We start from the raw sequence: 26,569 nt of genomic DNA, 5'->3' as shown, positions 1-26,569 counted from the left end.
GGATGTAGTGGGTTGAATGGGGCTCTCTAGAAGGAGATATCTATATCCTACCCCTGAGAATCTGTGAATGTGACCTTTTCTGGGAAAAGGATCTTTCCAGACGTAATTAAGCTAAAGATTTCAAGACGAGGTCACCCCAGATTATCCAGATGGGCCCTAAAGCCCATGACAAGTATCCTTAAAGAGATGGAAGAGGAGAACACACCAGAAGAAGAGGTGGCCAGGTGGAGAGAGAGGGAGAGATTGGAACCATTTATTCACAAGCCAAGGACTGCCTGGACGCACCAGAAGCTGGGAGAGACAAGAAAGAATTGTCCCCTAGAGGCTTCAGAGGGAGCCTGGCCCCATCAGCACTTTGCTTTTGTAGTTCTGGCTTCTGGAACGGTGGGAGAGTACATTTCTCTTGTTTTAAGTGTCCAAGTTGATGGTAATTTGTCACGGCAGCTCTAGGAAATTAATACAGAGGGTAACCTGCCTTCAAGACAAGCCATTAAGACCAACGCACAGAGCCTGGTTCAGAGCCCTGTGGGGTAGAGGCGCCGGGGAAGGCCGGCTGAAGGATTCCTGTTGGTGGAGCCAGGGACTGAGCCGTCGGGAGAGGCTGGGAGGGCAGATTGTAATTCCCATGGGTTTTGAGGAACTGAAGGGAGTTCCAAGGTAGGTTAAAGGGTTAGAACAGCAAGGGGCTTGTCATTTCCTACAACTGTGTAATTATGACCCGGAGGATGCACTGCAGTGTACACTTCAATTGACCAGAAAAATACTTCAAGGCTTTGCCCACGGGGGGATAGTGCATCAATGAAAACCAGAGTGCAATACGAGGTTTAGCCAGGCCTTTGAGAACTCATCTTTTGCCACTACCAAGGTTGAATGGATGGGAAAGGGCCCAGACCGGAAAGGTTTGGTCCTCCTCAGTAAGCAAAGGTGGTCACAAGCCACTTTGGCTCTTCTGTTCCCCCGAGTGCCCAGTGCTGCCCAGCTTGCAGTCACCCCACCCCACAAGGATTCAATCCTTACACACCTGGGTGGCAGGGCCCCACATGGCGCTTTGGAGAGCCAAGCATCCTTCTTCAGAGGTAAGAGAAGCACATGGCAGGGAAATGTCAGAAATGTCCTCAGGACCAGGGTCAGGTCCAAGAGCGCTGCCTGTGTTTCTTGCTACTGAATTTGAGGTCGTGTTGGGGTGGGGGGTGGGAGGTGAGCTGGACTGATCACTGGAATACACGGTCTGTTGCTCTAGTTCACCACGCTGGAGCTCCCTTACTCTGCAGGAGAAGGTTAGGTGACCTTCAGGGTCTCTGACCCTACGAGTCTGTGATGGTTGCCTGGATATCCAATGAAACAGATTCAGCTTGTGGAAGCGTCTTCTTACTCAGGCCCCCCTAACCCAGTGCGAGATGCTTCCTGACAGGTACCCTTCCCACCAAAAACAGAAGACACAAATTGCTTCCAAGCTCTCCTTATTTGTGGTGTAAAAGATCTTGATTTCGCTTCTAAGAACAGGCACAATTTATGTCAGTAGGCATCTTTTTCGGTGGGTGAAGATCGCCAGCCTCCTCTTAACAGAAACAGATTACAAGGCAGAGAGAAAGCTTTCAAGTGATGGCAGGAGGCCAGGCCAGGTAGCAGCAAAACCCCCTTCCACCTGGCCTGAAGTGGTGGCAGCGCTTGGTAGAAGCTGGCTGGGAGCCAGCTTTGATTGTAACCAGTGTCATTTCTGTGTAAAATTCTCAACAATCACATTAACAAGCCATTTAACAGACGCTATAACTACCCTGACATTCGGGTGTTCATCAGATTTCTCCTCCCGTGACAGGCCCTGAATGAGCACTAAGATTTAATGTGATTGGTTTTGGCAGGCGGCAGCTCCCCATCTTCCTGGCACACCCCTCCATGCCCTCCATCACCGCTGAGACCTACTGGAGGGACACCTGTTATTGAGGACGCCACCCAATTACGTGCAGACTGACGCACACCCACACTCACACATGCTCACACATACTCTAATTACGCTCCTGGAGAAACGTAAACAAAGACAACCAAATAGAGCTTTTGGCTGAGCGAGACGAGACATTCGTATCTCCAAATTCTATAAGTTTGCGTAATGAACTGGAAATCACCACACTCTACGTATTAAGGAGCCATGAGGAAATTTATTTCTTGTTTGGACCGGTGGACACACACACACACACACACACTCACACACACATTTCGGTCAAGGAAATCTATGCAAGAAGACAAGAGAGCCTGGCCCTTCATTCATCCATCCATCTATCCATTCATCTGAAACGTCCCAGATACTGTGGGTGTTTGAAGGTGTGAAATAGCAGTGTTTGCCTTTCCTCTCTCCATCCCCCCGCCTTTTCACACACAGTCTAAAAAATCAAGCAGACGTGCATTGAAATAACTTTAACAATATGAAAAATTCTGTAGTCGAGGAACAATCCACGTATCATCAGGGCACAGAAGAAGACGCACGGCCCTGCCTGCAGATGAGCAGGAAGGCCTTTGAGGAGGGCGATGTCTGATCTGAGTCTTCAAGACGAAAGAGGCGTTTGTCGATCTGGGTATAAAGTAACTTGGCTCTCTGTCATTTGTCCCTTTCTGATTCTCACATCAGCTTGTCAAGAGCAAGAGCTGTGTGTCTGGTTTCTTTATATAGCAAGAGCCTGGCCCAGTGCCTGGTCTACGGTAACCACTTACCATATTTTAGCTGAATAAACGAACAAATCTATAAATGGCAGGTAGTGAGGTTCCTTATGTAGCACACATTGGCATGTCAAGGTCAAGGTCTGATTTTGGTTTTAGGTGACAGCAGACAGGGTAATGTGGCAAATATACAGGGTACACAATGACTAGGAGGCCTAGATGCTGTTCCCGTGGGGCCTGGTGGAAGATGACCCCAGATCTAACCGCGTATACAATCAGCTGCTGATCATTCATCCATCTGTGAGTAATACAAGGCCACCACTAATTCATCCCTTTGGCTGGAGGTGGATTTCCACTGGGAAACTCTGCCTAAGGGGCGGACCCAGGGAAGCTTCTTGGTGGCCCTGCCCACCCTGCCCCTTACCTCCGTGACCTCTAGATCCAGGTCCTGGGCAATGTGTGGATAGCCAGGGACTGAGCACGCTGTGATATGGATCAGAATGATGGAAATAGGAGAAAAGACAAGTGATTGTTTCTTTCTAAGTTTTTCTTCCTCCTGTATTTTGCTCTTTTATCTCTAGAACGTGGTCTAAAAGTTGAGATAGCTTAGAAGGGTCAGACACACGGTATTTGCTCAGCTTCATTCTTAGCCTGCTTGCCAAGAATTCCCCCAAAGAAAGGTATTGAGAATTAGGAGGGTCACTCTGTAGCTTCCCGTCAGCATGAGGCAGTTGGATTTGTCTGGGACTTGAATTAGGTGGTTTGAGAGATGATGTGTTGCAACATGAGCCCAGGAACCAGAAACCCCCTTTTTTTTTGGCCAAGCCCTACCTTGACCAGTGAATGACCTTGAGTAGTTATTTAAATTCTCTGGAATACAGTTTCCTCATCTGTGTCCAAAATCCAGCACTCAAAATCATTACCCATTTTTATTTATCAGACACTCAATATACATACTCAATATATATAGGAAGCAAATATGATTTTACAAGTAAGAATATAGAATACGGTTTTTGAAAATCCCTGGGCTTGTGAATACTTTTGCAGACTGAACATTATTTCAACCATTCCCACATGGTAGGCTCTCTGGAGCGTGTGCTGTTTCTGGAGGGACAGAGGCATTAAATAGGGGCTATTCTATAGCTAAAGTGGAAATATTTATTGCAGTCAGGGGCCCACCTTTCCCACAAACAAAAGAGCTGGAACCTAGGTGTCTGATTTCAGGAATACAGAGAGATGATGCCCTTTTTCATTCATTAGCCCATACCTTTCATTATACAATTGGATTTAGGATTAAAATACAAATATACACTTATAACATAGCTAAATAAATCCTGGTCATTCTAATTCATACTAAGGTGTAAATGACTGACACCAGGCCCCATCCTTGAAGTGTGTTTTAAGAATAGTAAGGAGAAAACAAAATAAAGCAAAACAGGGAAAGTAGTGGGAACTATAAGGGTGGCAAAGGCATGGGAAGCGGGATAAGAACACAGGAAGGGGAGGGTAGAGCTTCCAAAGATAAATTCTCCTTTACTGACTGCTTTTTCACTAAGTTTAGACAGAAACCAGTGGTTTCAGATCCAATTTCAGGGAATGTCATAGTCTCCTTGTTTTATGACCCAGGCTAATTTTCAAGACCAGAACGCCCCTTCCACAAATATCAGATAAAGCTGCCAAAGCAAACCTCAGGCTCTTGAGGGATGTTATAAAACTAAAATAGTTTTCTCTCTCTCTCTCTTTTTTTTTTTTTTTACTTCATGCATTTTTTCCTTGAATATAAAACGTATACCCTTTGTAGGATATCTAGATACTGCAACAACGCATAAAGGAGAAAAAAATCTGTCCTCAATTCCACCACTGTTACTATCATGGTGCCTTTTTTTTTTTTTTTTTTTTAAGCTTAAAGGGGGATTTCAGGACTGTGGCAGTTTGGCTTGAGGAGACTGCAGAGTCACCACGGCAAGAACAGAAGTGGGGCCTGGACATGCCATGTCCGCAGAACCTGTGGAAGAAGAAAGGCGCCCACGCTGTGTGTGTTCAGTGAGGTGTGTGTGTACCAGGAAGAGGGCTCGGCATGTCCACCGACCACCTCTTTTCTTCTCGTATCCTCTAGTCTTAGGCAGCAGGTTACCTGAAGAGTTCGTTCAACTTGGAACTGATATTTATTTATTTATTTATTTATTCATTCATTCATTCATTCACGAGAGAGGCAGAGACACAGGTAGAGGGAGAAGCAGGGTCCTCAAGAGGAGCCAGATGCATGATTCGATCCCAGGACCCGGGAATCATGCCCTGAGCTGAAGGCAGATGCTCAACCACTGAGCCACCCAGGCGCCCCTGGAACTGACTTTTATTATTTTTTTAATTTATTTATTTTTAAAGAGTTTATTTATTTATTCATGAGGAACACACAGGGAGAGGTAGAGACACAGGCAGATGGAGAAGCAGGCTCCCTGCAGAGAGCCCGATGTGGGACTCGATCCCAGGACCCCGGGATCACGCCCTGAGCCAAAGGCAGATGCTCAACCACTGAGCCACCCAGGCGCCCCTGGAATTGACTTTTAAATTAGGTGAAGACTGCATAATTCCGGTCATAAAAACTCTGGGCGTGTGTGTGAGGCGTTGTAAAGGGTGAGCATGTGCATGTGGATGTTCTGGCCCCTGCACAGGAGCTCAAGGAACCCACTGAGGATGAGACGGGTTGAGAAAAGCCTTTTTTTATCTGCTTGCCCTCACGTTCCCATCCTTAACTTGCAAATGAAGCCTTTCTTCAAAAAGGAAGGTAGTGCGTGGAAAAATCCAGAACGTGGGAGGGGAGGTCTCCACGCTGGGCACTCAGCTGCAGAGAGATGGGAGGAGAGTGGGCTGTGGCCACCCGGCTCTACGTGAGGCCCCCTTCCCCTGTCCCCTGGCGGTCTTAGAAAGGGGCTGACGGTGATATCACCGCCACTTGCTGACACGGAGTCCGGGGCTGTGCTGACCACAGGAATCGAGGTCCCCAGGACCCTGCGACCGCTCACAAAGCAGGCATTTATGAAGTGGTTGGCTTTGCATTCATTAATTCCCCAGCCATTCACCAACAGTAACAATTCCTTCAATTAGAGTCCAGGCCCGGGAAAGCCCTGGTGTTTATTGGAAGTGACATCTGCATAGCAAAGTGTGACTGTGTTAATACGGACGAGCACAAAGGGACCCAAAGCCCCTCTCCGGCCTGGCGCCTTCCTTCTCCTGCGGCTTTGGAGGAAGAAAGGGCTCTTGTAGGAGTGTTCGGTTCTGCTTTTCCCCTTTAGGGGTCAGCTGGTCAGCTGATGCTTGCTCGTCTGCTTCTCCTCCGGGGACCTCTTAGTTCTGATGGGTGAGCTCGGTCTTGTGTCCCCGGGGTGCTAAGGGGGTCTCCAACAGCCCTGGGTCCTGGGGGGCCTGGGAAGGCTGGCAGGCCGGTGCTGGAACACCGGTGGGTGTGGGCCCCACCGGGAGAGGCCTGGCGGACCTTTGCAAGTTCTTTCATCATAAGCAGAAGAATCGGGGTGTCCACCAGACACTTGGAGCTCCAAGGGTCTCAGTGTCAGGAAAGCTGAAAGGGTACAGGGCCGGTTGTTAGTGCCCCGAGGCCGGGAAGACGTGGATTCCTGGAGGGTGGTTCTGTGTCGTGAGCATCGCAGACTCTAAAGAAATGTTTGGGATCCCCGGGTGGTCAGTGGTTTGGTGCCTGCCTTCAGCCCAAGGTGTGATCCCAGGGTCCCGGGATTGGGTCCCACGTAGGGCTCCCTGCATGGAGCCTGCTTCTCCCTCTGCCTGTGTCTCTGCCTCTCTCTCTCTCTCTCTCTCTGTCTCTCATGAATAAATAAATAAAATCTTAAAAAAAAAAAAAGGTTTGCGAGCCGGCTGACTGATGGGCTCATGAGATACTCGCCCCTTCGTCCTCCAGCTTGTGTAACTGCTGGGTCTGGCCAGCTCTCCACCCTCTCTCATTTCCACTTCTCCATCCGTTGTCAGCGCAAAGGATGAGCACATTTGCCAGGTGGACACTCCTCATGGAGCCTTCTGGAACGGCAGAAGGCTGGGCTGGTGCGAGCCACGTGGCTCCATTACAGGCTCTGCTACTTATTTATACATCTTAGCAGATATGCACTGGTTGGTCCTGCCATGTCTCACTTTCAAAGCCTTTTTTTGTTTTTGTTTCTGCTTGCACTTTTAGTAAGCAGACTTTTGAAATGTTTTGCGTCTTCTAGATATGCACTACGCCAGATACCAAGATGATTAGGAAAGAGGTCCCCCTCACCACTAGAGAAGAAGATGAAACACAAACATGTCCTCAGTGCAGGATTAAGACAGGCCGGGGCTGAAGGAGACATACACACAAAGGTAACAGGGATGCCAAGGAAAGAGGGTCGCAGCTGCCTCAGCACAGGCTTCCCTGGGCATTTGTAGGGGGTCTTGAAAGATGTGGGTGAGGGTTTTGTAATGCAAAGGGACGGCATCCCTTTTTTTTTTTTTTTTACAAAAAAATTATTTATTTATTCATGAAAGACACACAGAGAGAGGCAGAGGCAGAGGAGAAGGAGAAGCAGGTGCCCTGCAGGGAGCCCGACATGGGACTCAATCCCAGGATCCCAGGATCACGGCCTGAGTGGAAGGCAGATGCTCAACTACTGAGCCACCCAGATGCCCCCAAAGGGACGGCATCCTTACCAAAGCAAAGGGGAAACTATCCAAGGGTGCACGTCCTGGGAAGCTTGAAGAATCTGCTCTGGGATGAAGCATAGACTGGAGCTGGAGAAGTAGGTGGGACCAGGAAGCAAGAACGTGGTCATCCAGGGTGAGGGGTCTGTAGTTACTCTGGCAAATACGGAACCGACCTGTGGGTTTTCATTCAGGAGGAGGAGCCAGCAGGGTTGGGACTGAGGCAAAACAACTGAGAAACGTGTGGGATACAAACGTAAGGAGGTGCTCCCTCTCAGGGGTGCACCCTGCCCTTGTAGAGTCTGGGAGGGGCCCTCCTCACTGTGCTTCCAGCCTGGCCAGGGAGATGGGGGAGGAGGTGGACAGCATTGTCACGAGTTTAAGATCTTGCTCCTCTGGAAGCTCTATTTAAGATAGATTGGAAAAAGTGGGGGTGGGAGATGAGAGTGTGCAAATGTTATAATTAAGAGTTAAATCAGGGCGCCTGGCTGGCTCTGTCGGTTTGAGCGTCCGACTCCTGGTTTCAGCTCAGGTCACAATGTCAGGGTCGGGAGATCAAGCCCCATGTTTGGCTCTGCACCCTGCGGGGAGTCTGCTGGAGATTCTCTCTCTCTCTCTCTCTCTCTCTCTCTCCCTCCCTCTGCTCCTCCCCCTGGTCGCTCTCTCTCAAGTAAATAAATAGATCTTTAGAAAAAGAACAGTTAAGTCAGACAGAGGAGATAGGGACCATGGGCGGTGGGGACCCATAGTTAAAATGCCTTTCAAAGAGGGAATTCAGGGGGCATCTGGGTGGCTCAGCGGTGGAGCATCTGCCTTCAGCCCAGGGCGTGATCCCAGAGTCCTGGGATCGAGTCCTGCGTTGGGCTCCCTGCATGGAGCCTGCTTCTCCCTCTGCCTGTGTCTCTGCCTATTTCTCTCTCTGTGTCTCATGAATAAATAAATAAAATCTTTTAAAAATAAACAAACAAACAAACAAAAAACCAAGAGGGAACTCAGGCGGACAAGCAGTGGAAAGCACTGGATGAGGATCGCCACCGCCCTAATAGCTAGCACTCAGGGAATGCTTGCCAAAGGCCGGGAGTAATTCCACAGGCTTTATGTGCATTAAATCAGTTTAAGGATGATGGGAGAAGCCTTCACGTGGAGCCCAGAGAGCTGAGTTCTAGTCTAGCTCTGCTCTAATGGGTTGTGGGAGACTCTGGCTCGACTGCTCTACCTATAAAAGGCCGAGTTACGTCCCAGAGGTCTGCTGGAGTTCTGAAATCCCCTGGAGTGCCTCCCATACCTCAGCACCAAGGGGCCTAAAGAGAGCACCCCAGCTTGGAGATGCAAAGTAGGGTCAGTCAAGAGCTTTCAGATCAGGTGCCTGGGGAAGTACATCCCTCTGTCCAGACGCTCGCCCTTCGCTGGTGTACTTGTAGCCAAACCCGAGCATTTCTAGGCTACGGCCCCCCCTACTGTGTTGAAGCCTGAGATTCCAACCATCTCATGTTCAATTCTGCATTTCCCTCAGGGAACCTCTTTCCCCCTTCATCCAGCCCCCAAAGGGGGCTGGCCCACATTCCCCCCCGCCCCTCGCCATCACCATTGCTGTTGGGTCATTAACAAAACTCCCCCCAACCCTGGCAAGGCCCCGACAGCAGAACCGTCCTCCCATGAGAGAACCGGTGGATTTAATAAGCTTCCCCTTAAATGGCCCCAAATCCCTCCCAGTGATTAGTGGGGGGTGGGGTGGGGGGATGGCCTGGGGAAGGTAAGGGGGAAGAGGGAGAAGCTGGGATACCCAGGACAGGGCCTTCGGTTGGGGTCGGGGGTGGCAGGAGCTGAGAGAGGAAAAGAATAAAGCAAGTCCCTGAGATCCCGGGCCTCAGGGACCAAATTAAAAAAAAAAGCAGCACCACTTATTCAAAATCAGATGAATGTCAGTGGGATGTTTGTCAAACAAACTTGTCATTATTTGTCACAATTTGAGGAAGTATCAGTCAGTAATCACACTTGTGCATGTAACAGAGTTATTTATAGCTGCCAGTCTACAGTTTTAAGTAATGCAGGGCCAAGGTTCGGTGTTATAAACAGCTTTATTTATAATGATTGTGTGGCTATAAATAGTTGGGTTCTCTGGGTGTAGCAGAACGGCTGGGCGCAGTTCCGCCAGAGCGGAGCCAGGAGTGAAGTGACAGCAGGGAAGTGAATCCTGTTTTCTCTCCCCTCTTCTTGGCGGACCCTCTCTGCGAGTCCTTGCCCGGCATCCTCTTCCTCGCCGTCCCTTCCAGCACAGAGGACTTGGGCCCAGCCGTGCTCCCGGGAGATGCTGGAAGTTACTCACTTAATTAATTAACATCTGGCCCGAGATGTCCCGTGGAAAGCTTGAAAGGGAGCGGGTGCGCGGGGGACGCCTCCTTTGTGCCTATTCAGGGACAATGAGCTAATTACAGGCTCCTTCGCAGGCTGGAGGGTGGAGGGAGACATCCTGTTATTCTCCAGAACAGGCAAAGCTCTAAAGGTTTGTTTATAGCTTCGGTGTTAATTTGACCCACAGCAATAGTCTCTTCTAAAAATAAGCGGTTGTCAGAAATTTAGAAATTTGCTAGTGTGTCTTGTGTCAGCGGAACGTGTCTGGGGAGCAGGGAGCCGGAGAGAGGAAGGGGCATATGTATACATAAATTTTACATGTAAAACACATAGGTATGTCAGCTTAAAAACTGATCATTATGCTGTTTGGCACAGGGGCAGTATCCTTACAACCGCGAGCAGCACCCTTCACCCGCCACCCTCCAAAAGGCTAATGTGTTTGTCATATGGAAATTTCTAGATCTGTACGTATCCCCCCTAACCCCCCAGGCCACCCCCCCCCCGAAAGCCTTACACTCAATTTTAAGATCGTGAGACGGAATCTTAATTTTGGTACTTTTTTTTTTTTTTTGTCTTAAAGAAAAGGTGTGGCTATGAAAAAAATTTATTGGATCTTAATTTGCAAAATTAGTTCTGGTTCATTTTATTGCTGTAATTTAATACCCATAATGATTTTCTGACACATATGTTTTAGCAGCAAGATCTACTTCCTATTCATTTTTCATTTCAATACAGCTGAAGTCTATTAGGTAGGATGGTGCAAATCAGAGAGAGGAGAGAGGAGCACTCCCTGCCCCCCCCCCCACCGCCAGAAACGGACATCATGCTGTCATCTTAGCATCCTCTCAGACATGTGCTGAGGCCCTCTAAGTGTGCAACTGGGTACATCCAGAGACGGGGGGGCGGAAGGAGAGAGGCAAGCGATCCTTCTTGAAAAATGGATTACATTTTTTCCCCCTGCTATATCATCATCAACGTCTTCATTATCATCATCGTTATTGCAATTCTTTGTCCAAGAGTGCTGTGAGATGCACCCTATTTGAGCCCGGCCCACTGGAGCTAGAGCCAGGACAGCCCGCCTAAGGAAGCCGACAGTTAGTCCCCGGGGGATGCAGGTCCTGGATGCGGAAGGTCTAATGTCATGGGAGTCTGAGAAGGTTTCTTGTCTTGACCCGGGTGCTGGGGAAGGAAGGCATCCTGGAGGAAAGAAGGCATCCCCGTGCTGAATCCGGCAGGTGGTTCCCTAGGGCAGCGACTGTCTTTTTGTGTCCTGACATAGTGGCGCATGGTAAATATTTGCAGAGAGAACAAATGAAGGTTTACTCTCTTTGGTAATTTGATTGCCTCCATGAGAACACTTCTGTGGTGCATTTGCAGTACATACGTAAATATGCACATGAATCAAAACAGCTACAAGTGAAACATTAAAACGACAAGAGATTTCTGGAGGGTGAGCGCTAATGTGGGGCAAGGGGCCTCTCCTGACTGATGCCTGGTATGTCTTATCAAAACGGTAGACTTCTTATTGAGTTATGATAAGGGTGTCCAAGGCCAAGGTGTAGGGAAGAAAAATGGAGCAACGTGCATGATGAGGTGAATTGATTTCAGTGGCCTCACCAGCATGTCCAGAATTCCCTCCCTGTTTATTTTGGGAAGTACCTTTACCATGCATGGGACTAAGACGTCACCTGCCATGGGCTCCAATTCTATTCGCGTGAAAGAGGTGGTTCATTAAACCAAAGGAAAGACCACCAGTACAGAGGGATCGAAGTTCCATCAAATTTCTTCCTCATTCTTTTCTTTTTTCTTCTCTACAACTGTTTTTGGTTTGACTTCTCTCTATGATTACTTTCAGCATTTTATTTCATTTTATTTTTATTTCCAGCATTTTAAAAACAGAGATTCTCCATGTGTATCTTGGAATAGAGGAGACTAATGTTTTTCTGTGTTGCTCATTGGGCGAAGGTGGGGGCAGATTTAATATTAGCAATGATCAAGCCTGTGACTTCAGACGAGAGCCTTGGAATTGGAAATGTGTTTGGCCACAAGTCTAGATCTGCTCCCATCCCAGCAGTATTATGGCCATTTATCCTCGACCTAGATGTTCCCATTCAAAGGAGAGAGAAGAGCACAGTACATTTTGCAAAACCAATTTGTGAATCTGATAGCTAGCTTATCCCTAATATTTTTGTTTGTTTTTATTTCTAAGAATTCCCCCTAATGTCAAGTACTAGTTGAGAAGGATGCTGTCTAAAGTTCTTCGTTCAGGCCCTTTGGCTACTCATTCTTAGAACTAGAAGTGTTTAGAGCATCAGGGCACCATTACTCTACTCAATTTCTCTCCTTTGACTAAGTGACTGGTTCAAAGCCATTTGCCTTCCAAGAGACAGAGTTGGGATAGAATGTCTCTTGCCTTCCAGAAATGATAACTAATGTTTGCTGGAAATAGATAGGCCTGCCCATTATCAAAGTGGTTAAGAGTGAGGATTCCAGAGTCAGAAGGGCCTAGGTGTGAATCCTGGCTCTGTCAGCATTCGTGAGGCAGTGACATGCCCTTTCTCTTCTTTGAATCCCAAATTTCTCCTTCATGTTGTGGAAACAACGATGATAGCACAAGACAGAGGGTGGGAGATTCACATGACATGATGCAGGTCAGACATTTTGCTATGTATGGCTCCTCGCACATGGACCATCTCCAACCTAGAGCAGAAGCAATAATGAAAACACAACCAAGATGCAAACAAACTCCCCTAAACTGGGCTCCCTGTCCTTTTGGCCTGGCCGGACCGGAGACAGTTCTTACTGGTGAAGTATCTTGCTCCTGCATGTCCTTTGGCACGTGCTTATCTTTCTGGGGGAGAACATACCTGCTTATTTCCATCGAGAAAGACTTTCCTCCCCATCAGGCTTTGTCCATACAGAGCTGATGGCTAGGGGTGGGGACAGTGGGGACTGGGCCCTGGGTGAGATGCCCCACAAGCAAGAGGAGCCTGACAGGTTTGGGCAGCCTGGTGGGAAGCCCAGAGGAGGCATGTCAGGGAGGGCCTGGGAGAGCTGACCCCTCTCTGAACCCCAGCCTGTGCCTGCAGGAGGTAGTACCTCACAGTGGGAGTCATCTCCACCAGTGGGCTCCCTGCCCCTGACACAGGTCAATGGCTCTGAGGAACTGAAAAACTTTGGGAGCAGATCACAGAAGACTCTGGTAAGTTGAGCTGCTGAAGGCTTAGAACATGATTTCGCTTGCATACTGGGAAATAACTATTTGCACGCAAAATTATCCCATTTAATCCCTCAATAACCTTGTGAAATTCTGATGGTGCTTTGCAGATTGGGAGAATGGAGGCCCAGAGAGATTTAGATCACACACTGGAAGTCAAAGACATCAAATTGAAGCCGAAATTGAAAACAAATCTCATCGATTTCAAAGTCTGTCCTGTCCGTGCCCACTGACCCAGCTAAATTTTCCTTGAATACATTTTCCACCACACTTCCCTCCCCATGTTAGCTCACCGCTGATGGGCTACGACTTCCTGGGCGTGTGAGTGTCTGGGTAAGTAAGCAGGTTCTGAATTCAGGCTGCACCACGCATGCCTATCCTGCCTGCACCATTCACTGGCCTTGAGGCTTTGGGCGAGGGAATGAATTTCTCTGTGCCTCAGTTTCCTTGTCTGTAAAGTGGGGTGTATTTGTCTGGGTTTTTCAGAGAAACAGAACAGATAGGGTGTGTGTGCATGTACACGTACATATATGAACACACACATAATCCTTTTTTTTAATTAATTAATTAATTAATTTAATTTAATTTTATTTTTTTCACACACATAATCCTATTCGTATGTATAGGAATAGAGAGATTTGTTTTAAGGAATTGGTTCGAGTGATGGTAGAGACCGACAGCTCGGAAGTCTGCAGGGCCAGCCAACATGTTGGACACCCAGGCAAAAGCTCACGTTGCAGCCAGAGCTTGAAGGCAGTCTGGAGGCAGAAATCCCTTACTTGGGTGTGTGTGGGGGGGAACCGGTCTTTTTTTTCTCTTAGACCTTCAACTGATTGGATGAGGCCCACCCACATTATAAAGGGTAATCTGCTTTTCTCACCATCTGCTGATTTAAATGCTAGTCTCATCTAAAAAGTACCTGCATAGCCATATCTGGACTGGCGTTTGACCAAAAATCTGGGTGCTGTGACCTAGCTGAGTTGGCATATGGCATATGTGGGAGCCATCGCATAGGGCTACTCAGGTCTACTGCCTAAGTTTGGTACGAGGAATAAATGAGCGGATACATACAAAGAGCTTAGAAGTTGCCCGGCACAGGTAAGTTCCAGCTGAGTATTACCTATTGTTCCTCCCCAGAAGTGGGCATGCTCTCTCCGTCTGGGCGGCTCAGACACGTCAGTGCTGTCATGAGGCCAACGCTGCCGCCACCCGCAGGTTTCACTTCTCTTCCATTTGCTTCTTGTGGCTGCAGTAAAGTCCTTGTGCCTCCTGTGTGTGGTCACCCGCGTCTGGGAGGAGATTTATGTTTCCTGTTTCCCGGGATAAATTAGGATCCTGGGCAGTGCCTCCCGGGCCAGCCTCCGTAAAGGCCCAAGAGGGCAAACACTGCAGGGAAGGGGCGGCTGAGGACGGCCAGCCGCCTGAGATCGCCGGGCAAGAATTCCACCCAGAGAATCTTTGTTGTTGTTTATACTCGTGGCAGGAAGCAAACACATTGCTCTTTAATTTTCCTTGGCAGGGTCTGCGGCGCCGTGTGGCTGCCAGCCTGTCTGCTGGGCCCGAGCTAGGCCCCCACCTCCCCCAGCCTCAGGTGGATGGCCCCCTCCCCGGGCAAGTGCCTTGCCTGGAAAAATGCGACCCCCCCCTCCCCGGAAACCCGGGGCTCTGTTCAAACCTCTGCTCTATCTCTGTGGCCCAGCTGCACCTTCCATGGCCCTTCCCTACCTGACAAAGGGAGATACCTTTGATAGTCAGGCGTGCATTGCGAGCCGCATGCATGCTCCGTTTGGAAACAGGAGAATTTTCATTTTGCTTTGGTTTATGAGGTGGGGGGATTAAAACTGGGACAAATGCAAAAGATCCTGCAGGACAATGGGAAAGGGGGAGCTCTGGGAGGAAGCCGCAGAAAGGGGGTGGGGGCGGGTGGAGGGGAGGAGGAGGTAGGAGGTGGGAGGGGGCCGACAGGACCAGTGAAAGAATAAACTAAGCTTTCATCTTGGAGTCTGATCCGTTTCTGAACCCTGATGGGAAAGGTCATGAATTTTAAAATGTGTCTCTCCAGCCGACAGCTCCAGTCATAAAACCAGCACTCTCTGAAGCTCTAGACGGCGGGCGGCGGGAGACCTGAGACGGAGGGGCCGGCCTGGTGCTGGGCAGGCGGTGCGCCTGCCGGCCTGTTGGAGGCGGTGATCAGGAGGGGGGGGGTTGAACATGCTGTCCTGGGCAGGCTTCTGAGGTCAAGTCCTCCTTCCTGCCAGTGTGCGGACGTCTCCAGCACGCCTGGCACCAGCGCTTAACTTTCCGAGCAGGCCTCATGGCCCTCACCGGTTGCTTGTGTTGCTGGCAAGTCACATGGCCACCTGCCCTAGCCCTTGTCCACCTGCCGGAGGTTGGAGCCCACCGGGGTGGGAGGTGCGTGGGAGGTAGCACTGGTGCCTTTTTCACCACTGAGGAGGGCGGATCTGAAAGCTGCTGCAGGAGGGGAAGCTGGGTGCCCCTCCCCACCCCTAACCCCCCAAGTCTCGGGGGAGGGTGAGAGTCTGCAGGCTGCAAGTGGGCTACCTGGCTGTGGGAGGGATGTGAAGGCGGCTGTTGTCTTTCCTGGACTGGAATAGGTGATGGTGACCATTGTCTTGGGGCCCTGGCCGGTTGTCAGTGTATCCGACTTGGGGAAAGCTGCGTGCTTTTGAGAAGCGGAGTATTGTTACATCTTAAATAGAAGAGAGGCTCATCTCTCCACCCCCTGGAAAGAACCCTGAGCAAGCAGCCGTGACTTATCTGTTTGCAGATTTGGGGTAGGAAACACTGAGTTTTCTGAAAGCGAGACGTGGTGATGGAAACAAGATTGCAGACATTTCTGGAACCGCAAAGTAGCCAAGACGGGTACCCTGACAGCTTCCAAGAAAGTGGCTCCTTAGCTAAGTGGCTGAGCCCCAGGAAATGGAGGCTTATGGCCTTGGGAAGAGCGCTGATGTGCAAGCCAGTCCTGTAGAGACAGGGGGTGCTTTGGGAGCCCCATGAGAGCCCCCACTTCTCTCAGCTCTGGGTCCTGCCTGGTCCCATCTTTCCACCCCTTGGAAATTGGGAAGCTCCTCTCAGAGGGTAGAGGGGAACCAATCATCTGTGTTTCAGCAATGGGGCTCCTGAGGCTCTCAGTTTTGGGGAGACTCTTCTCAGAGGGTGAGCTGGCCAGAGCAACCTCCTTCTCATTTAAGAAAAAGATGTTTTCACTGGGCCAAAATATACCCGAGGTAAAATTTACCATCTTGACCTTATTTTTAAGTGTACAGTTCGGTGGCATTAAGGATACTCACGATGTAGTGAAACCGAGAACACGATCTCCAGAACTTTTCCATTTTGCAAAACTGAAACTCTGTATTCATCAAACAATAACTCCTCTTCCCCTCACCCCCCAGCCCCTGGTGACCACTATTCTATTTTCCATCTCTAAGAATTTGCCTCTTCTAGGTACCCTCCTGTGAGGGAATGGTACAATATCTCCCTCATTTTTGGCAAAGATTATTTTGGAAACCATCGGTGTACAAAGGCTCCTCAAAGAGAAGCAGCAAATAACAGGCTTTAGCCTGTTTATGGCAGTGCTGGTGACGGGGTCCTCAGAAGCAGGCAGCAATCTGAAGTGGTCAGACAGCAAAGGCAGCCCGGATAGGACCCCCTGAGCCCGGAAAAAGGGTCGGGTGGCCTGGCAGGTGTGTCCAACTGCAGAGAAAGACTATAGCAATAGAAGGAAGCCTTGATCTTAAAGCACAGTGCTTCCCCTGTTCGGATTTCATTGACCGCCAGCAACTTTCTGAAAATCAGACTCTCCACAAAGCCTGCCTGCAGGAGGGAAAACGAGGTAGCACGGGTTTCTCTTTGGTTGGCACTTAACGCTTGTCTTGGCAACAGTGAGGAGTGGTCAGAACGTGAACATAGAGGTCCTTTGTGAATTTGAAAACCAGCTCTTCCATGTACAAGATGCGAGGCCTGGAATGAGATCATGTCCTCACGGGGGTTCCCTACCTACTTGTGAAAACTGGAGGTGAGAGGGATCTCTGTCTCTTAGGATTAGCATGAGGAATAAGGAACATAATATGTCATATGGAAAAGCGCTCTGCCGAATGCCCGGCCTACAGCAAGTGTTTGGCTATCACAGTAATTGTAATAATAATTCATTTTGATGTTACGTATCAGTCTCTTATAAGTTTGGTTAGCATGACCCATTATCCTTAAATCCAAACAACTTTACTTCTTTTTTATTTATTTTTTTTATGTTTAAAGATTTTATTTATTTATTTATTCATGAGAGACACAGAGAGAGGCAGAGACACAGGCAGAGGGAGAAGCATGCTCCCTGTGGGGATCCTGATGCGGGACTCGATCCCAGGACCTCAGGATCATGCCCTGAGCTGAAGGCACATGCTAAACCGCTGAGCCACCCAGATGCCCCAAATCCAAACAACTTCAAATTGAGTTTGGGGTATGCAAGCCTGAGGCCCAGGCATTCCTGTGAATTTGCTGGGATGAACCTCACCCTGTGAATCCCGGGAAATCAGTTTCTCCGCCTTCTGACATCTCGACCTCTCCATTCATTTCCCTTCTAAGCATCAGTGGAAATAAAGATTTGGAAAGTGGGAGCTCATCTGTGCAGGAGAAATAGTAACCCACAACCTTATTTTAGTTTGTCATACTGCAAGTGACAGATGGGTGACTTGGTGAGAAGGTGGACGGAACATTTAATGTTGCCCCCAGACAGCCAAATTCACCTGCAGTGGGGCCCACAGCAGAGGTATGGAGTGGGTCTGGTGGAGCCCAGCTGTTTGAGCACACAGGTCTTCCAGGACATATTTCCTGTCTGTCTTCAGGGGGTCTGCTCAAGGAGGTGCCAGCGGCTGTTATGGCTGCTGAGGAGGACCCTGGCAGGGGTCCTCCTGGTTTGAGGAGTCTCCTTCCTGCGGGACATGTGTGTAGCAGGGACTCATACACTCCTATGGGGGTGGCCCCCTTGACGACTCAAACCCATCACCCTCTTGACTCTTGGCTGTTGGCCCACAGGTCCTATTTGCCCAAGCCTGGGGATGAATTCTTTCTCAAAAGTCTGGTCTGCTTTTGCCACCTGGCTTCAGGGTACCCAGAGATTTTTAGTAGCAGCAAATCTCGAATCCAAAGTGCTGTGGTCTCAATCTCTGCCCTCTCAGGTGCACCAGCTAACTGTTCCTGTAGGCGTCACTCAGGCCCCAGGCCCCATTTAGCAATGGGTGTGTCAGGATGGTTAGGGAGCGCCCATCTGCCCACGGATCCCAGTTGGGTAGATTAATGAATGATTATAGAGTACTTTGAAGGTTGGAGGGCTAATTATTTAGCCAGTTTCCTCCCTTCCCCCCAAACCCCTTGACGGCCTTTTGTCTCTTTTCCCTCATGGGGCGTCCTTTGAAGTGAATAAGAGAGGATGAACCAGGGGTCAGTTAATAGAGCCAGCCATTCCAGATGGCCGGACCAGAGAGCCCGTCTGGATGCTGCCCCACTGCTGGAGCTGAGCTTTTTCTCGAGATTGGCAGCACCGTATAGCTTTCTTTACATCTGAGTTGGCCAAGGTTCCAGAAGACATGGGTTCTCAGGCTCCCAACTGGGCGTAATCAATAGCAGGTCTTTATTTACTAAGGAGTGGCCTCATGCCCTTGTGTCCAGGTTTGCTCCATGTTCAACAGGAAATCCCTTATCGATTAATTCATTCTCCCTCCTCCCTCTTACTACTTTTTCCCCAGAGCCTGGCTCCCTAGGAAGAACCTGGTAGGTTCTGCTCCCCTTCCTGGATTAGTACCAGATGGGGCAGCATGGGGGGAAACCAGTTCTGAGTGGAGTGGTGGGTTCAGGCTGCCCCATAGAGGGAGGACATCCTATTGCTTCTCTGCTCTATCCCTCTCCCAACACATCAAGATTTTGAAATGAGACATATTTTTTATTATTTTAAAATCTTGAATTGTGTATCCATTTCTAGTTGGGAGAATCAAGGAGGAAATAAATATGGCCAGTAGTGGGATAGCACTTACATATCCCTTTCCTGAGCCCAAGGCCAGGTCTTAGGTGCACCTGTGTACGTATTATGCAAAGAGAAGTTTGGGGGATGAAAAATTCTGAGATAGCGTAAGTCACGCATTCATTCACCTATATTCACCAAGCTTACTGAGAGGCTACTGTGGTTGTAGAGATAGATGGTAGAGATACAAAGAGAAGACGATATTTAGTTCTGAAGGTAGGTTGAGTCTAGTAGGAAAAAAGGAAAAAAGTTTGAAAATATATAAATATGGCAAATGATACTTTGAGTGATTGTTTTGTATTTTGTTCTATTTTTATGTTCCCTCAGGTCAACAGGTAGATTGGCTCTTCGCCTGTCCTTGCCTCAGGATATTTCCAGGGCAGAAAACAGAAGCTGCTTGAAGTCAAAGGCTTTTGTAAAACTCCTAAGCTCTTTGAAGAAAGGATGCTGGGGTCCCAGGGGTAGAGGGGAGGCCTTTGAGGGCATCGGGAGGACAGAGAGAGATGACTCTAAGAGCCAGAGGCTGGGTGAGAGAGGGCTTTAAGCATGATGTAAGGGAGGGAGACAGAGAGGCCAGGAAATGTAGAAAGATCACAAGCAGACCTTGAGAGGCTGATGAGGCACAGGGGATCCCAGCTTCACCTCGAACTCCCCAAATGAGACCTCGAAGCAGAGGAGCCAGTGGCCCTGGAGATCCATATGTATTGGGGCAATAGAGGACTCCAGGGACCAGGAAAAGCTGACCAGTGAGTGGAAGGGCTCCCCAGTGGTCTGGTGATGGAGGAGGGCCTGATCATTGTCCAACCCTCCAGAGCAGGTGGGCTCAGTAATGACTGTGCTGAAATTTCTGCCACCCCAGCAGGACCGGTGTCCAGAATGGGACTAACATGCTTAAAATAAAAATATTCTGCACATACTGGAGTAGTAGACTCTGATGCTAAACCCAACACAATCAAAAGTGGGGGTTGGAGATACCCAGAGAAGTCAAATCCAGGGATCCCTGGGTGGCTCAGTGGTTTAGTGCCTGCCTTTGGTCCAGGGCCTGATCCTGGAGTCCTGGGATCGAGTCCCACATTGGGCTCCCTGCATGGAGCCTGCTTCTTCCTCTGCCTGTGTCTCTGCCTCTCTCTCTCTCTGTATCTCTCATGAATAAATAATAAAATCTTTAAAAAAAAGAAGAAGTCAAATCCGTAGAGACAGAAGGTAGAATGGTGGTTGCCAGGCACTGGGGCAAAGGGACCTGGGGAGTTGTTGTTCGATGGATACAGACTTTCTATTTTGCAAAGTGAAAAGTTCCAGAGAGTGCTTGCACAACAATGTGAATGTATTTAACACTGTGAAACTGTACAGTAAAAATAATTAAGATGGAGATGCCATCTCACACACATGGCTATTATTAAAAAGATCAAAGGTAACAAGAGTTGGCAAGGGCATGGGGGAAGAGGGCACCCTTAAACGTGGTGTGAATGTAAATTGGTGCAACCATTCAGGAAAACAGTATGGAAGTTCCTCCATAAAAATAGAACTACCCTATATGATCCAGCAGGCTCTCTTCTGCGTATAAACCCAAAGGATATGAAATCAGTGCCTTGAAGAGATACCTGTGTTCCGATGTTCACTGCAGCATTATTTGCAATAGCCAAGATGTGGGAACAATCCAAGTGTCCATTGATGATTTTTTTTAATTTTTTTTAAATTTTTATTTATTTATGATAGTCACAGAGAGAGAGAGAGAGGCAGAGACACAGGCAGAGGGAGAAGCAGGCTCCATGCACCGGGAGCCCGATGTGGGATTCGATCCCGGGTCTCCAGGATCGTGCCCTGGGCCAAAGGCAGGCGCCAAACCGCTGCGCCACCCAGGGATCCCTCCATTGATGATTGAATGGATAACTTAGATGTGGTATATATATACCAATATATATAAATATATATATATTATATGGATATTTGCTAAGAGAATAGATTTCAGGTGTTCTTACCACACGTACAAAAAAGATAACTATGTGAGGAGCTGGACTGTAGTCATCATTTCACTCTGTATATTCAATCATCCCATTGTATGCCTCAAATCTATACAATTCTTATTTAAAAATGAAATAAAAATGGTTGAGGCGGTTAATTTTATGTTGTATGTGTTTTACTACAATTTAAAAAAATATGGGGTTGACCCAAAGAGTGCCAGGGGTAAAGATGGAGGTAGATGGAAGTCAGCTTGTGAGGAGCCAGGGAAGCCCATCACAGGCAAGGGCCAAGTGTCTGAGATGTGAAGATATGTGACAAGAAAAGAGGTGGAGGGAAATGCACACACACACACAAACACACAAACACACAGAACCCTGGAGGGTAGAGTGGAGCACCCTGGGACAGAGGATGCAGAGCTGTGGAGTTTAGAATGCATGGCAGTGTGGGGGTCTGGGGGGAGGAATTGGCCTAGTTTGGGGTTTATCTGGTAGGTGATGGGAGCCATTGAGAGTTCTTGGCCTGGGGAGTGGGAGTGACGTAATCAGATCAGGGGTCTGGAAAGATGACCCCGGTTGCCATGTGGAGACTGGAGGTGAGCTTGGAGGCAGGACCCCATCTGCATCCCTGCTTCACTCCTTTCCCTGTGGCTGCAGAAAAGGGGCAGCTCCTGCTGGTCCCAGGAGCCCCCACTCTCCCAGCCACCCCGGAGACAGTGAGAGGACACAGGGCAGAGGAAGAGCGGTAAACAACGATAGCTCTGGGTTGCGAAAGGGTGTGTATAATTGGCCTGGGAAAATCTGCAGGGGCGGGGACTTGGGCCCTGGAGGCTGTGCAGTCCAGGCAAAGAGCAATCTGGTTGATTTTCGAGGGACTTTGGAGGGAGAGGGCAAAAATGCTGAGGGGAGATTTTTGGAGAGAAACGCTGCCTGCTATGTGGGGTGAATCATCCCTGCTCACCCCCCCATGAAATCTTTGGTTAAATCATTGCCCCCTTCCATGCTTGTGGTGTTCACCCCCTCCCCCCGCTTCCCCTCTCCCTCCTCCACCCCTCCCTTCTTCTCCTGTCACTGATGGAAGTGGAGTATCTGCCTACAGATGGCTCAAGGTGAAGTCAGAGGCTGAGTAATCCAAGCCCATGCCGCATCCCCTCATTCACGCTGTTCCTGACGCCTGGGATGACCTTTCCCTCTGCCTCTGCCAGGCAAAATCCAACCCACTCATCTTTCAAGTGTCCTCGCTTCTGTGGCAATTTCTGTGCCGCCTCCCCTCTTCTGACTCCTAGGCGGAATCGCAATTAATCACCACCTTGAATTCCCACAGAGCTTCTCGCATCCTCCTGTCATCATGCATCTCTCACCTTCTTTGGGGGATGGGGCCTGGGCCCTAATTCATCTAGGTTGTCCTCTCTCCTGCCCTGCAGGAGCGCAGAGCCCCACCTGTAGCAGGTGCTCGGGGCCTCGTGTGGAACAAGCGAGCGAATGAAAGGATGGGCTGACGGAGGCCGGATTAGGCAGGAGAGGACAAGACTCCCCAAGAAGAAAATGAGGTAAAGAATGAGGAGCTGGAGCAGAGAGATGGAGTTAAATGATAACCTTCCTGGAAACACCCTTCAGAGAAATGTGATTTACATAATTAAAATCCAAATAACTAGGAGGATGGATAGGGAGCCAGTTAGTAGGTAGAATGTAGAGACAGGAAGCGTGGAGCCCAAGACAACATCGAGAATGGGGGTTAGAGACACATTTGAGCTAGAGTCATCAAAGCCCGAAGTTGGAGGTGGGAGACATAGAGCAGGAACAGGGTAGACTCAAGGTAGAGGCAGAGGTGGTAGTGGGGGATGAGGGTGGAAAGAGGGAAGAATCGCATTAGTAAAGGATGCTGGGGTGTGTGTGGGGGGGAGAGAAACAGAATCCATGCCCTCAACTCAACGTCAGGACCAGCGGGGTGATCGCTTGTAGCGGACTGGGCCTAAAATCTAAAGAGGCGTCTGTACCTCATTGCTGAGCAGAGAGGAAGACCGGGTGGGAAAATGGGGAGGACGGACCCAGAAAGGACTAGAAACACGGCATAGAAGCTCAACAGTCGTTTTTTGTGTGTGTGTGTGGGGGGGGGAGGAAATGATGGATAATAATATACTGTAGAGATAAATTAATAATACTAAGCTACCTCACCAGGGTGTTATGAGTGTTAATTAATTAATTATTGTTTGCAAAGCACTTTGAAGGTGGAAAGGCTCTATAATTATTATGAATAAAATGTCAGAGATAATAATCCAGCAGAATGTGGTGACCTCATCAGCACCTCATTTGCATGGCACGAAGTAGAGCAGATTCAAGGATCCTCTGCCAAGGGGAAGACCTGCTGGGGACAACAGATGCCCGTCTCAACGCCCTGCCTTCTCCTTGCCATGTCTTTCTGTCAGCCCCAACGCTGCGGCCTCTGCTCCCTTGGCAGCAGGTTCATGAGAAAGCGTGTGAGGTAATATTTTTGATGAGTCGGAAAGCTGCCCGTGGAAGAAGCTGACTCCTGGATGGCTCTAGGGGTGGGTAGCATTCTAATGTTCTAGGCCTGACGGGCGCTCTTTACACAGAACGGCTCCCATTTTGCCGCCTGTTGTGTTCAGAAGAGGTGAGAACCATGGTGGTGTGGGCTGCTCTTCTGGAGCGGGATGGGCATGGATGGTTCAGGGAGGAAGGGTGGGGACTTCTGGGGACGGTGGCATGCCTCCAACGTGTTTGCTCAGGTTTGGGGGAAATGGCAATGCACAGACCTCATTGCTGGCTCTTGGGAGCTGCCATCCTAAGTTGGGGGAGGACATGATGAAAACAGACAACTCCCTGTTTATTGAGGAAACGTGTTGGGGGTAGTAAAGGCTGAGAAGACGATCATGGTAACGCAAGGCAGTAGTAAGGAAGAGCTGCACAAAGGGGGCCTATCGGAGACCCATGCTGGGAAAGCATGCATGGCTGATGTGAGGTCTTGGAAGGATTAATTCTGGAGAAGAGATGTTTGGGGACAGTCGCTTTCACCTCTTCCCTCCTTGACCCCAACCCCACCCGCAGGCTGGGATGACGAGGCAAAAGAACGGCAGACTATTTACCAACCGTTGCCTGTGTGTTAGGGAAACACACCAGTGCTGCCAACAAATTCCATTCCTACAAGGAGAAAGAGGGAACACAATGGCGCCATTGGGTGAGGGTTATCAGAGCTACGTGTACACAGGGGAGCCCAAAACGTCTTATCCAGCCTAGAGAGGCTCACATCGATTTATACCAGAAAGATAGAAGGACAAACTCTGATACTTCTTATATCCCCTTAAGGCAAGAGGACTCACTTGATTTGTCTTGTGTGGACCTTGTGAGAGACCCCCGAGCTCATTCCGGAGCTATGTTATCCACAGTCCAAGGGTCATAAGACCCACGATCTTGCATTGTAAAATCAAAAACTCTGAGCTTTTTAATAGAGGTCAAGCATATCTTCAAGGAGACACCCTAAAGAGGTCCTCAAAAGTCTTGTCCTGACACCTGCTGCCATTCACTAACCTTCCCAATCAATTAAATGAACAAGGAGTTTGACGAGACATACGTGTCTGGGTGAACAGTTGGTTCCTAGCGCCCCTGTACCGTCACTGTGATCTCAGGGAAAACAACACCCAGCTTCAGGCCACCTTTGGCTCAACAGTGCTTCTCAAACATCAGAATGCTGTGGTGGTCTCCTTAAATTGCAGCCTACTCTCTCCCCCTCACCCCCAACCCCGCCGCTCCCAAGTGCTTAAGATGCAGAAAGTCTCAGGTGGGGCCCGGGAACTTGCATTTTTCACAAGCTCCCAGGTGCTGCTGCTGGTGGTCCAAGCTCACCACTTGGAAAGTCACCGATTTGAGAACCAAGGAGTCTGCCTTTGGAGGAGGTACCAGGAGAGGGAGGGCAGAGGGCAAGAGAGTGGCATCCGGATAAGGAGAACTCAGAGCCCAATCAGGCATGATGGGGAGCTGGGAAGTAGGGGTGACCTGTGGTCGGGACGTAAGTCTTGTCTCTATTCTGGGTGTGAACCAGCTCTTCCACCTTCCATATTCCTGCCCTGGAGCAGCAGCCCCTGCAGGGAAACCCTCTCTGCTCTGCAGCCTCCAGAAATATCAGACGGTTGTCCTCCTCCTGCACCCTGCAGGTGTTTCTTTTTTTTTTTTTTTAATTTTTATTTTTTATGATAGTCACAGAGAGAGAGAGAGAGAGAGAGAGAGGCAGAGACACAGGCAGAGGGAGAAGCAGGCTCCATGCACCGGGAGCCCGACGTGGGATTCGATCCCGGGTCTCCAGGATCACGCCCTGGGCCAAAGGCAGGCGCCAAACCGCTGCGCCACCCAGGGATCCCCTTGCAGGTGTTTCTAAGGTTGGGGATGTGCTCGTTTCCCGAGGCTGCCGTAACCAAGTACACCTGCCCCGTGAACAACACGGGTTCAAACAGCGGGGATCCACTTTTATGCAGACTTCTTTTTCATAAATACGGTACAATGCTGTAAATGTCTTTTCTCTTCCTTACGACTTCCTTAGTAACATTTTTTCCCTCTAGCGTACTTGATTGTAAGAATGAAGTATATTATGCAGTTAACGTGCAAAATACGTGTTAATCACGTGTTAATATTATTTTGTTAACGTGCAAAATAACGTGTTACGTTATCAGGACGGCTTCTGCTCACCAGTAGGCTTTGAGTAGTTACGTTTTGGGGGAGTCAAAAGTTATATTCAGATTTTCACCTGCTTGGGTGGCGGGTGGCCCTGACTCTCGGAGTTGTTCAATGGTCAACTGTACTTCAATCTGAGTGGCTTAGAACCACTTATTGGGTCATGGTTCTGGAGGCCAGAAATCCAAAAACAAGGTGTCAGCAGGATTGGTTCCATCTGAGGCCATGAAGGAGACTCTCTTCCAGGTCTTTCTCTCCTGCTTCCAGTGGTCTCGGGCCTTCTTGGGCTTCTGATGATCTCCCTGTATCTTCCCTCTGTGTGTGTCTGTCTCTGCATCCAAATTTCCTGCTTTTATAAGAACATCGGTCATGGGATTAGGGACCACTCTATGGACTTCATTTTACCTTGATCAACTGCAAAGATCCTCCTTCCAAATAAGGCTGCATTCAGAGTCCTGGGGGTTAGGACTTCACCCTCTTTCGCGGGAGGGACACAATTCAACCTCTTACTAGTAGATTTTCTTCTCCCCCGGGATGGGTCCAGGTTCCTGCCCGTGGGGCTTCGGTTTTCACCTGGGTGCAGGGAAATCGGGGTGGAAGGCTCTCTCCCGTGCGAGCAGGAGCCCACTGTCTCTCCCCACGGAGCTTGTGTTGAAGTCTTACATAGACTTCATCTCACCAACGGAGATGTTGGTGGAATTACTTTCCTTTTCCATCCTGGTCCCGACTCCCGCAGCTTGGTGCTGCTGACCACAGAACTGGCCATCGGGGTCCCTGTGGCAAGCCGGCACAGACGGCCAGACTTTCAGGGACCGGAGGACGAGTGGGTTTGAGAATCCAGGCCCCAGTCCCTCATCTCTGAGATGAGGGTGACAGCACTTACCAACTAGGGCTGTCGTGTGCGATGCGATAGTCTGCAGACAGCGCCTGGCACAGAGGGGTGCTCAGTGCATGTGTGTGTGTGTCATTAATAACCGGGAGCTCCACGGA

At 49.3% G+C, this 26,569-nt stretch overlaps 1 long non-coding RNA gene across 1 annotated transcript; it reads left to right on the top strand.

The window, feature by feature from the left end:
• Nucleotides 1–12,667: 12,667 nt before the first annotated feature.
• Nucleotides 12,668–19,911, top strand: LOC118353416 (uncharacterized). The gene is made up of 3 exons (XR_004812301.1): nucleotides 12,668–12,889; nucleotides 13,015–13,237; nucleotides 19,266–19,911. It is a non-coding gene; the product is annotated as an uncharacterized LOC118353416 (long non-coding RNA).
• Nucleotides 19,912–26,569: the final 6,658 nt, after the last annotated feature.

Source organism: Canis lupus, chromosome 35, assembly GCF_003254725.2.
Source record: "Canis lupus dingo isolate Sandy chromosome 35, ASM325472v2, whole genome shotgun sequence".
Lineage (NCBI taxonomy): Eukaryota > Metazoa > Chordata > Mammalia > Carnivora > Canidae > Canis > Canis lupus.
Note: the sequence above shows the minus strand (reverse complement) of the source record. Positions and strands in the feature narration are given on the sequence as shown.